Here is an 8,931-nt window from a genome sequence, read left to right as displayed (position 1 = left end):
GTGACTTGACCAAGATCACTCAGCAGGCAAGTGGAGAGGGAGGTTTAGAATCCAGGTCTTTCTGAGCCCCAGGATCATGGTCTATTATGAGGCCACACTGCTTCTCAAATGAATGCCTTTCTTTGTGACTGAGGAAAATAGTCCATGCTGATTAGGTCTCCCTCTTTTCTGCTAAAAACTCCAATTTTTCATTCTGGGAAAAGCTTGAAGAGTTGTGCCCCAGCTGAACTTTTCTCAGAGCTTTAAGAGGCAACAGTGAAAAGAAGGGTGTATTTTGACCCCATTCTAATGGGGGTTCATACCCCAGCTCATTTCATCTGCCCCTTGAAAAGCAGTGATGTCCTAGGCACAAAGAAGATCTGAGGTCAGGACCCTTTTAATGCTTTCTCCTTGTCCTTTTTACCCTCTGCTAATGATGATAATAATAATAAGAATAACAACAACAGCTATTTGTTAACACTCACTGTGTGTCAAGCACCCATCTAAACACTGAGTTAGATACAAGTTAATCAGGTCAGACATAGTCTCTGTCCCACACTGGGTTCAGAGACCAATTTCTGTCATCTAAACTTCTGATGACCGCTTCTCTCTCAGACTGGTTTGATAGTTTCTATTTTTTTAAAACCACTTTAGGCATCTTTTTTCAAACCCCAAAGTTCAAAACAACCCTAATGATACCACTCTTCCAGCCAGTATTGACACCAGGCAGGTCCTGGCCCTTGTTCTTCTGGCACCGGCTAGTGTGACCTCTTGTTCCCCCATTGACTCAGCCCACACTGGTGACACGAATGCTCATTTTCCAAAAAAAACTGCAAACCCACATGTTTACTAATAATGCCACCGTGACCATTCCTTATTCACTCAAACCAGGAGAGAATGGACAAATTGTAAGTTTGGACTTAAGAGAGCAAGGTGGGTGGGAAGCAGTTGATTTCACCCCAGGCTGACCAGGAGTGTGGGGCTTGTGACTCCTCCTCCCAGGTGAGCGGGAAGTCTGATCAACGGACCCCACTGCCCAAGGACACTGCTTTTTCACCCACTTCTTCTGCACTTCTCTTGCACTTTGATTTGCACCCTTCGTTCACCCCACCCTCAGTCCCACAGCAGTTACTTACATATCTGCAGTTTATTCATATCAATTCCTGTTTCCTCCTCTAGACTATAAGCACCTTGTGGGCAGGGAACGTACTCACCCAAATGCTTACTACAGTGCTGCATAAACAGTAAGCACCCAATAATTACTATTGATTGATTGATTAATTGATCAATTCCTCATTATGAATATGGATAGACTTTGTGGACTGGGTGGGAGTGGGAAGGGAGAATTAGTACAGTGAACTGTACTGTGCTTTGTAGAGTTCAGTACAGTGCTCGGTACACAGCACTGTACGGAGCTTTTACTTTTCAGCTTTTACTATGTGTCGAGCACTGTACTAAGCGCTTGGAATGCACAATTTGGACCACTGATTGATTGGTTAATATAAAATTTTTGGACTAGATTTAATGTTGTGATGAAAGCTAACTTTAGAAGATCAATCAATAATTAGGATTTCTGCATATTGCTGCATTATTACTTGAAATAACAATGGTAATAGCATTTGTTAAGAGCTTACTATGGGCGAAGCACTGTTCTGAGCATTGGGAGGGAATACAAGGTAATCAGGTTGTCCCATGTGGGGCTCACAGTCTTAATCCCTGTAAAATGGAGATTACCGTACAGATACTGTCCTATACTTAATCCCCATTTTACAGATGAGGCAACTGAGGCACAGAGAAGTTAAGTGATTTGCACAAAGTCACACAACTGAGAAGTGGTGGGGCTGGGGTTAGAACCCACAACCTCTGACTCCCAAGCCCTAGCTCTTTTCACTGAGCCTGACACAGAGTAATCAGTCTGAGTTATCTTCCACAGAAGTGTCAGTTAAATAAACTGAAACAGCTTGTTCTAAATGGTGCATTTAACCTTCTCTTGTAAATCATTTTCAGTTTTCTTTTTTCTAGAATCTTCCCAATAAATTCCAATACTCAATAAATACCAATGATTGATTGAGTAGAATCACCAAGAGGTGGGAACTGGAAATTCCCAAAATATTGCCAAGATAGATAATATCGGGAAAAAACACTTATATAGGTATATGTATATACCTACATACATATTCCCCTATCAGGGGCACTCCTGGAGAGTTTCCAGTACTCTACCAGTCTCGACTACTGGAGGGAGAGTCAAGCAGAGGCCTACCCTTTCCATTCCTAGCTTGGGCAGTAGCTAGTGAGTGGAAGGCAATCTGCTACAAAAGTCACCTGTCTGGAGCAGCAGTGGGATGGGGGAGAGTCGACGGTGGAGACTCAAGCTTACTACGCAGAAGAAGGCAATGGAAAACTGCTTCCGTATTCTTACCAAGAAAACTCTATGGATATACTTCCAGAATGACTGCAGATGTAGGTGGGGCATGTGGGGAGAGATGTAATAATAATAATAATAATAACGTTGGTATTTGTTAAGCGCTAACTATGTGCCGAGCACTGTTCTAAGCGCTGGGGTAGACATAGGGGAATCAGGTTGTCCCACGTGGGGCTCACAGTCTTAATCCCCATTTTACAGATGAGGGAACTGAGGCACAGAGAAGTTAAGTGACTTGCCCAGAGTCACACAGCCGACAAGTGGCAGAGCTGGGATTCGAACTCATGAGCCCTGACTCCAAAGCCCGTGCTCTTTCCACTGAGCCACGCTGCTTCTCCAAGATGTGACCGTAGAGTAGATATTGGGTCGGAGAGGAATCTACAGTATAAGACAAAACAATGTATATAAATATTTTTCATGGAGGAAAAGGGAAAGGAGAAAGAAAAAGAAAGGGGAATTAAGGGAAAGGAAGAGGAAGAGCAGGAGTAAGACAAGATAATGGAAAAAGATAAGTTAAAGAAGCATGACTAGGAGAAGGAGGAGGGGAGAGAAGAGGATGAGGAGAATGAGGAGGAGGAACTGCTGGAGGAAGAAGAACAGGAGGAAGAGGAAGAGACTGTAGACTGTAAGCTTGTTGTGGGCAGGTTTCAGGTCTACCAAATCTGTTGTACTTTCCCAAGCACTTTACTAAGTGCTCTAAACACAGTAAGTGCTAAATAAACACCACTGATTGATTGGTTAAGTGAGAAATGATATTGCTAAGAAAGGAATCTACTGAAGTGACCTTTTTTCATCATTTCTCTCAGGTGGCTTCAGACTACAGCTTCTCTATTGGTATGATGACTGGGATCACTGGCCTTTTTCATGGGTTGACCTTAAAGTCCATTTCCGGTAGGTTTGTTAGACTAAAGCCCACTTAATTTCGGAGCCGCTGGGCAGCCTATGTTAGCCGATGCATAGCTGTTACCAGTCGCTTGACTCTTACCTGACAGTCAGTTTCAAGTATGACATATAATGATAGGGTTTTTTCGTGGTTCAAGCACGACATATAATAATAGGGTTTTTTGTGGTAAAATTATGAACTATAAAACTTGAGTGACATGTAGGTGAGGGGAGAATATTCAAAACATTGAGATAATTTATGAACATGTGGCAAACAGATGTTCTGGAGCAATCACATTTTTCTTCTTTCTTTTAGATATTTGGATCTTATTTTTCTCTCCCTCTTTCATATTCATTCTCTGTACTATATGCTTTATTAAAATTCTCTGAAGGGCAATGGATGATTAATAATTGTTGTTGACAGAAACTTGGTTTTCGTAAACTGCAAAGTGAAAGATAAATATGAAGGGGACATTTCTAACTATGTATATTGTACTGTTTGGAGTGAGTCGTCTCGATAAGATTTGTCTGTATTGGGTTTGTCTGTGATTTATGGAATGGCACTGTTCACCCCAGTTCTGGAAAACCTCATACAATCCCTCTTATTGTTATCATCACTCTGCTCCAGATACCACTGGGGGAAAATAATCCCCCAAAGAATCAAGCGAGAGCTCAGAATATATTTCGAATAAAACAAAATTCTGTGGATATTGAGGAATCATAGATACAAAATATAGACAGAATGAGTATTTTTTGGATTAAAGGAACTGTAAACTTTAAAAGGGGCCTGGGGAAGAAGGACATTGACAAGCTGGGGTTCTGGCCTATTTTCCTTCCCGGGCATTCTGACCCTGGGCAAGTTCCTTAGTTTCCTCTACCATAGTTTACCATTCTGCAAAAAGGGAGTTAAAATACTTATTATAGGACCAAAAGAGTCTTTCATTTTGTACTGGAATTTCAAAGTAGTTTGTGTTAGCTTAAATATTTAAGCAATATAATTTAACAGATTTGACAGTCCACCAAATGTTAAACCCTTTCTCCCCACAATAATAATAATAGCGATACTTGATAAATGCTTACTATGTGCCAAGCACTGTACCTGAGGCAGAAACAAGATAATTATACTGGACACAGTCCCTGTCCCACATGGGGCTCACAGACTAAGGAGGAAGGAGAATCAATCAAGCATTGATATTTTTTAAGGACTTACTGGGTGCAGAGCACTGAACCAAGCACAACACAAGAGGTATTTAATCCCAACTTTAGAGATGAGGAAATTGAAGATTAGAATCCAGGTCCTCTGATTACCTGGTCAGTGTTCATTCCACTAGGCCACACTGCTTATCAATAGGTATGCTACTTCTCAGTAGGTACACAATCAATTGATCAACCAATCATATTTACTGAGCACTTACTGTGTTCAGAGCATTATACTGTGTGCTAGGGAGAGGAAAGAGTACAGGCCCTGGAGTCAGAGGATGTGGGTTCTAATCCTGGCTCTGCCACACGTCTGCTGTGTGTCCTTGGGCAAGTCACTTCACTTCTCTGTGCCTCAGTTACCTCATCTATAAAATGGGGATTAAGACTGAACTCCATATGGAACAGGGACTATGTCTAACCTGATTACCTTGTATCTACATCAGCACTTAGAACAATGCTTGGCACATAGTAAACACTTAACAATATCATAATCATTACTATTACAATGAAACAGAATTGGTAGCCACGTTTCCTGCTCACAGTGAGTTTACAGTCTAGCAGGGGATTTTAATACGGAGCATCAAAGCATTACAGCTACTATATCATATTATTATGCAACCTTATTATATAATATGTAGCTATATTTATAATAGAATACATTGCTTATTACATCATATTATACATTATATATTCTTATAATACATCATATTTTAACATGTAAAATTAAAATATATTACAGTTGCATTCTGTTTCAGTCATCTGACTTTAATCAGTTGCCCTAGAAAAGTGAATGGCTATTTATAGAGATGCATGATTCAAAGTCAATTATGACAAGGTAATGAATTCTGTTTTTCCCAAAGCCTAAACTAAGCTAACGGCCTTAGGAAAATGAACTAACCTTTTCATGTCAGTAGCATTCTATTAGGCATTGCCACCAGGAAATAATATTTCAATGTACTAAATAGCCCTTTTGTACCCCAAAAGATTTACTACACCAAGCCTTTGCCCATGACATGTGAGCAGGCAATAATTTGAGCACTGAGGAGAATGGGAGGCAGAATGGCTTTGTGAGGGTCGAATAACCCAGTCCCACCTATCTACCACAGAGCTTGGCGCTTAATACCTACCACTGCTATTATATTCCCACTCAACACTCTGGAGCCTGTAAGAAAACCTGGGGAAAAGTTTTCAAAATGTAACCCAAAGAAACTTGGACTGACAACTGCTGATTTGGTCTGTGTTGCATAAAAGAATCAGTGATGAGCCAAAGAGTCTTGGAATATTAAAATAGGAGGCTGTGGGTACAGAGTGGGACAAGATCCAAATGGCAAAGACAGAGAGAGCGAGACTTCTTTTGGTCTGGAACTTTCCAGATAAAGCTGGAGCAGCAGAAAGCCCTTGTGCAGATGTCTGGGTTTCTCTGTCAAACCAAACAAACAACCCTAACAGACGTTCTTGATCAGCAAATGTAGGGTAAGGTGTCTGGCAACTGCCTGGAGTCAAGAAGGGTGAACAACACCTAGACCTGGATTCCCTCAATAGGTGTTGTGGGCATCAACATAAGGAGGTGTCACCATGTTGAGGGGTTATGTGTGTAAAAAAATAGGGAAACTCTCGGGTCTTATTTTATAAACTCATTTTTCATTCAGTTTCGGTAAATTATAAAAACAGCAAGGAGAATGAAAACAGATGGTAACAATATTCTCAAGTACTTTAGAAATAATATAGAAGATAGGCTGACCCAGCACAAAAGAAGTGGGAATCTTTTCAGAGGTCTGAATGGAAGTCTGGAAATTGGATTAACCAAATTGTTTTGATTCATCTCTGGTCTGAACATCAGCTCCTGTCTTGCTTCCTTTACCTTTACTAACAGTGACCAAATATGCTCGGGTTTTTGCACGTTATTACAGGATTTACCGGATCAACTCCATTTCAAAGGAGGTGTTTGGACTTTAGCGACCTGTTTCTTTTTTAAGATTTTTTTTCTCCCAGCCCAAAACTGGGTTCTTTTATTTTACTGGAATAATTGGGGGGCTTTTTGACCCATTTCTCATTTGAAGTGCTTTAGAGAGAGGACTATCTGTGATGGTCTCTTAAGCTTGCCCTAAATGTAGAGATTGCCCATCCACTTCTGCATCAAACAGAAATTCCTTACCTTCAGCTTTATACACCTGATCACCTTGCCCCCTCCTACCCTACGCCCCTGATTTCCTACTACAACTGGACTGCACACTTTGCTCCTCTATGGCCAACCCACTATACCTCAATCTCATCGGTCTCCAGCCTATGTCCTGACTCTGGCCTGGAACACTCTCCCTCTTTATATCCGACAATTATTTTCCCCACCTTCAGAGGCTTATTGAAGGCACATCTCCCCCCAAGAGGCCTTCCCTGGCTAAGCCCTCAGTTCCTCTTCTCCCACTCCCTTTTGCATCATCCTTGCACTTGATTTCCTCCCTTTATCTAACCCCTTCTCAGGTCAACAGCACTTATTTATGCACATTACTGTAATTTATTTATTTATATCTATAATTTTTTGATTTATATTAATGTCCGTCATTCACTCTAGACTGTAAGCTCATTGTGGTCAGGGAATGTGTCTAACAACTCAGTTACATTGTTATACTCTCCCAAGCTCTTAATGCACTTCTCTGAAAACAGTAAGCACTCAATAAATATCACAGATTGATTGATTAGGGACAGGGGAACCAAAGAAGTTGCTTGAGCAGGTAGAAACTCAACCATGAGGATGCCCTACTGGAGGGAAAGCTTATTCATTCATTCAGTCAATCATATTTATTGAGCACTTACTGAGTGCAAAGCACTATACTAAGTGCTTAGCAGAGTATAAAATAATAATAAACAGATACATTCCCTGCCCACAACAAACTCACAGTCTAATCCACTTAAATACCAGGTACATAGTTTATAGATTCACCCAGACAACAATAAATCACAGGGGAGGAATGGGAAGGTGGAAAAGCCTAGTTAATTAAGAGGAAAGAAAGAAAACATGGCTACTTTAGGTTGCAGTTGGAATAATGATAATAGCAACAATAATCATAATTGTGGTATTTGTTAACCACTTAATATATGCCAAGCACTGTTCTAAGCACTGGGGTAGATACGAGGTAATCAGGTAAGCACAGTCCCTGCCCCACATGGGGCTCACAGTCTCAATCCCCATTTTATAGATGAGGTGACTGAGGCACAGAGAAGTGAAGGGATTTGCCCAAGGTCACACTGCAGACAAATGGTGGAGCCAGGATTAGAAGTCGGATCCTCTGACTCCCAGGCCTGGGAGCTTTCCACTAGACCACACTATTTCCCTTGGAACAGGATGGAAGAGAAAAATTTCTCCTGTTGGAGTCCAGAGGCTAGGATCCCCAGAGAGCATGATTCCTGTCCCAGGTGAAGTGATTCCATGGACCGGCAGTAGTTTCCCCCAGGATAGGAAAATCCTGAGGGGATGAACCTGAAACTTGGGATTTGACAGAGTGTGTATGTGTGTGTTGGGCAAGTGGGGCAGGGGAACAGTTGTCCCAGGATACTTACAGGAAGGCTATTTTGGTCAGCGGGGGGGCTGAAGAGACACAAGTTTGTCACACATTCAGGCACTGATTTACAATTGCTGCAATATTCTTTAAAATAATAATCAAACCGTTGCTTACTATTGAAAACTAGTAGGGTTTAGAGCCTGAATCATGCTATTAAAAAAAAAATTGGAGAATTGACCTACAATGTTCAGAATGTCCTCATATTGGGAGCTTCTCAAAAACACAAGTAGTTACCTTCAAATATCCATGTGTTCTGTCAGGCTTTTATTTCTTTTGGATTAAAATTGTAAATCCTGAATTGAGGTTATCATCCTTTTCTGAATCAGGGATGCCCTTTTAATCCAACATGACTCAATCAAAGACTGTTCGAATACGCACCTGTTTATGCAGACATTATCAGCACAATTCTAAAGCTTTCTCTTCTAATATACCCAGTAAAGTATAAGTACTTTACTTGCTTTTTATGCTAAGTAAAGTGTTCTGTAAACAGTTAGGTCTCAATAAATACTACTGAATGAAATTCATCATTTTCCATTTTTTGACAAAATGAATAAATGTATGCCATTCTACAATTTAAACTTGGCAAAGTCTTAACTAAACACTCAACTCCACTATGGCCCCAAGTCAATCAATCAATCACTGGTATACGATGATGATGATATTTGTTAAGCACTTACTATGTGCCAAGCACTGTTCTAAGCCCTGGAGCACTGTTTTGAGCACTTACTGTGTGCAGAGCACTGAATTAAGCGCTTGGGAAAGTAAAATGCAACATAGTTGGTAGACTCTTTCCCGGAAACAAGGAGCTTAGAGAAGGAGACAGACTTTAAAATAAAACACGGATATGTACATAGGTTTTGAGGGATTGAGGGTGGGGTGAATATCAAGTGC

At 40.8% G+C, this 8,931-nt stretch overlaps 1 non-coding gene across 1 annotated transcript; it reads left to right on the top strand.

The window, feature by feature from the left end:
* Nucleotides 1-2,158: 2,158 nt before the first annotated feature.
* On the top strand, nt 2,159-2,296 carry LOC114811618. Its single transcript, XR_003759314.1, has one exon. It is a non-coding gene; the product is annotated as a small nucleolar RNA SNORA7 (small nucleolar RNA).
* Nucleotides 2,297-8,931: the final 6,635 nt, after the last annotated feature.

Source organism: Ornithorhynchus anatinus, chromosome 4, assembly GCF_004115215.2.
Source record: "Ornithorhynchus anatinus isolate Pmale09 chromosome 4, mOrnAna1.pri.v4, whole genome shotgun sequence".
Classification (NCBI taxonomy): Eukaryota; Metazoa; Chordata; class Mammalia; order Monotremata; family Ornithorhynchidae; genus Ornithorhynchus; species Ornithorhynchus anatinus.
Note: the sequence above shows the minus strand (reverse complement) of the source record. Positions and strands in the feature narration are given on the sequence as shown.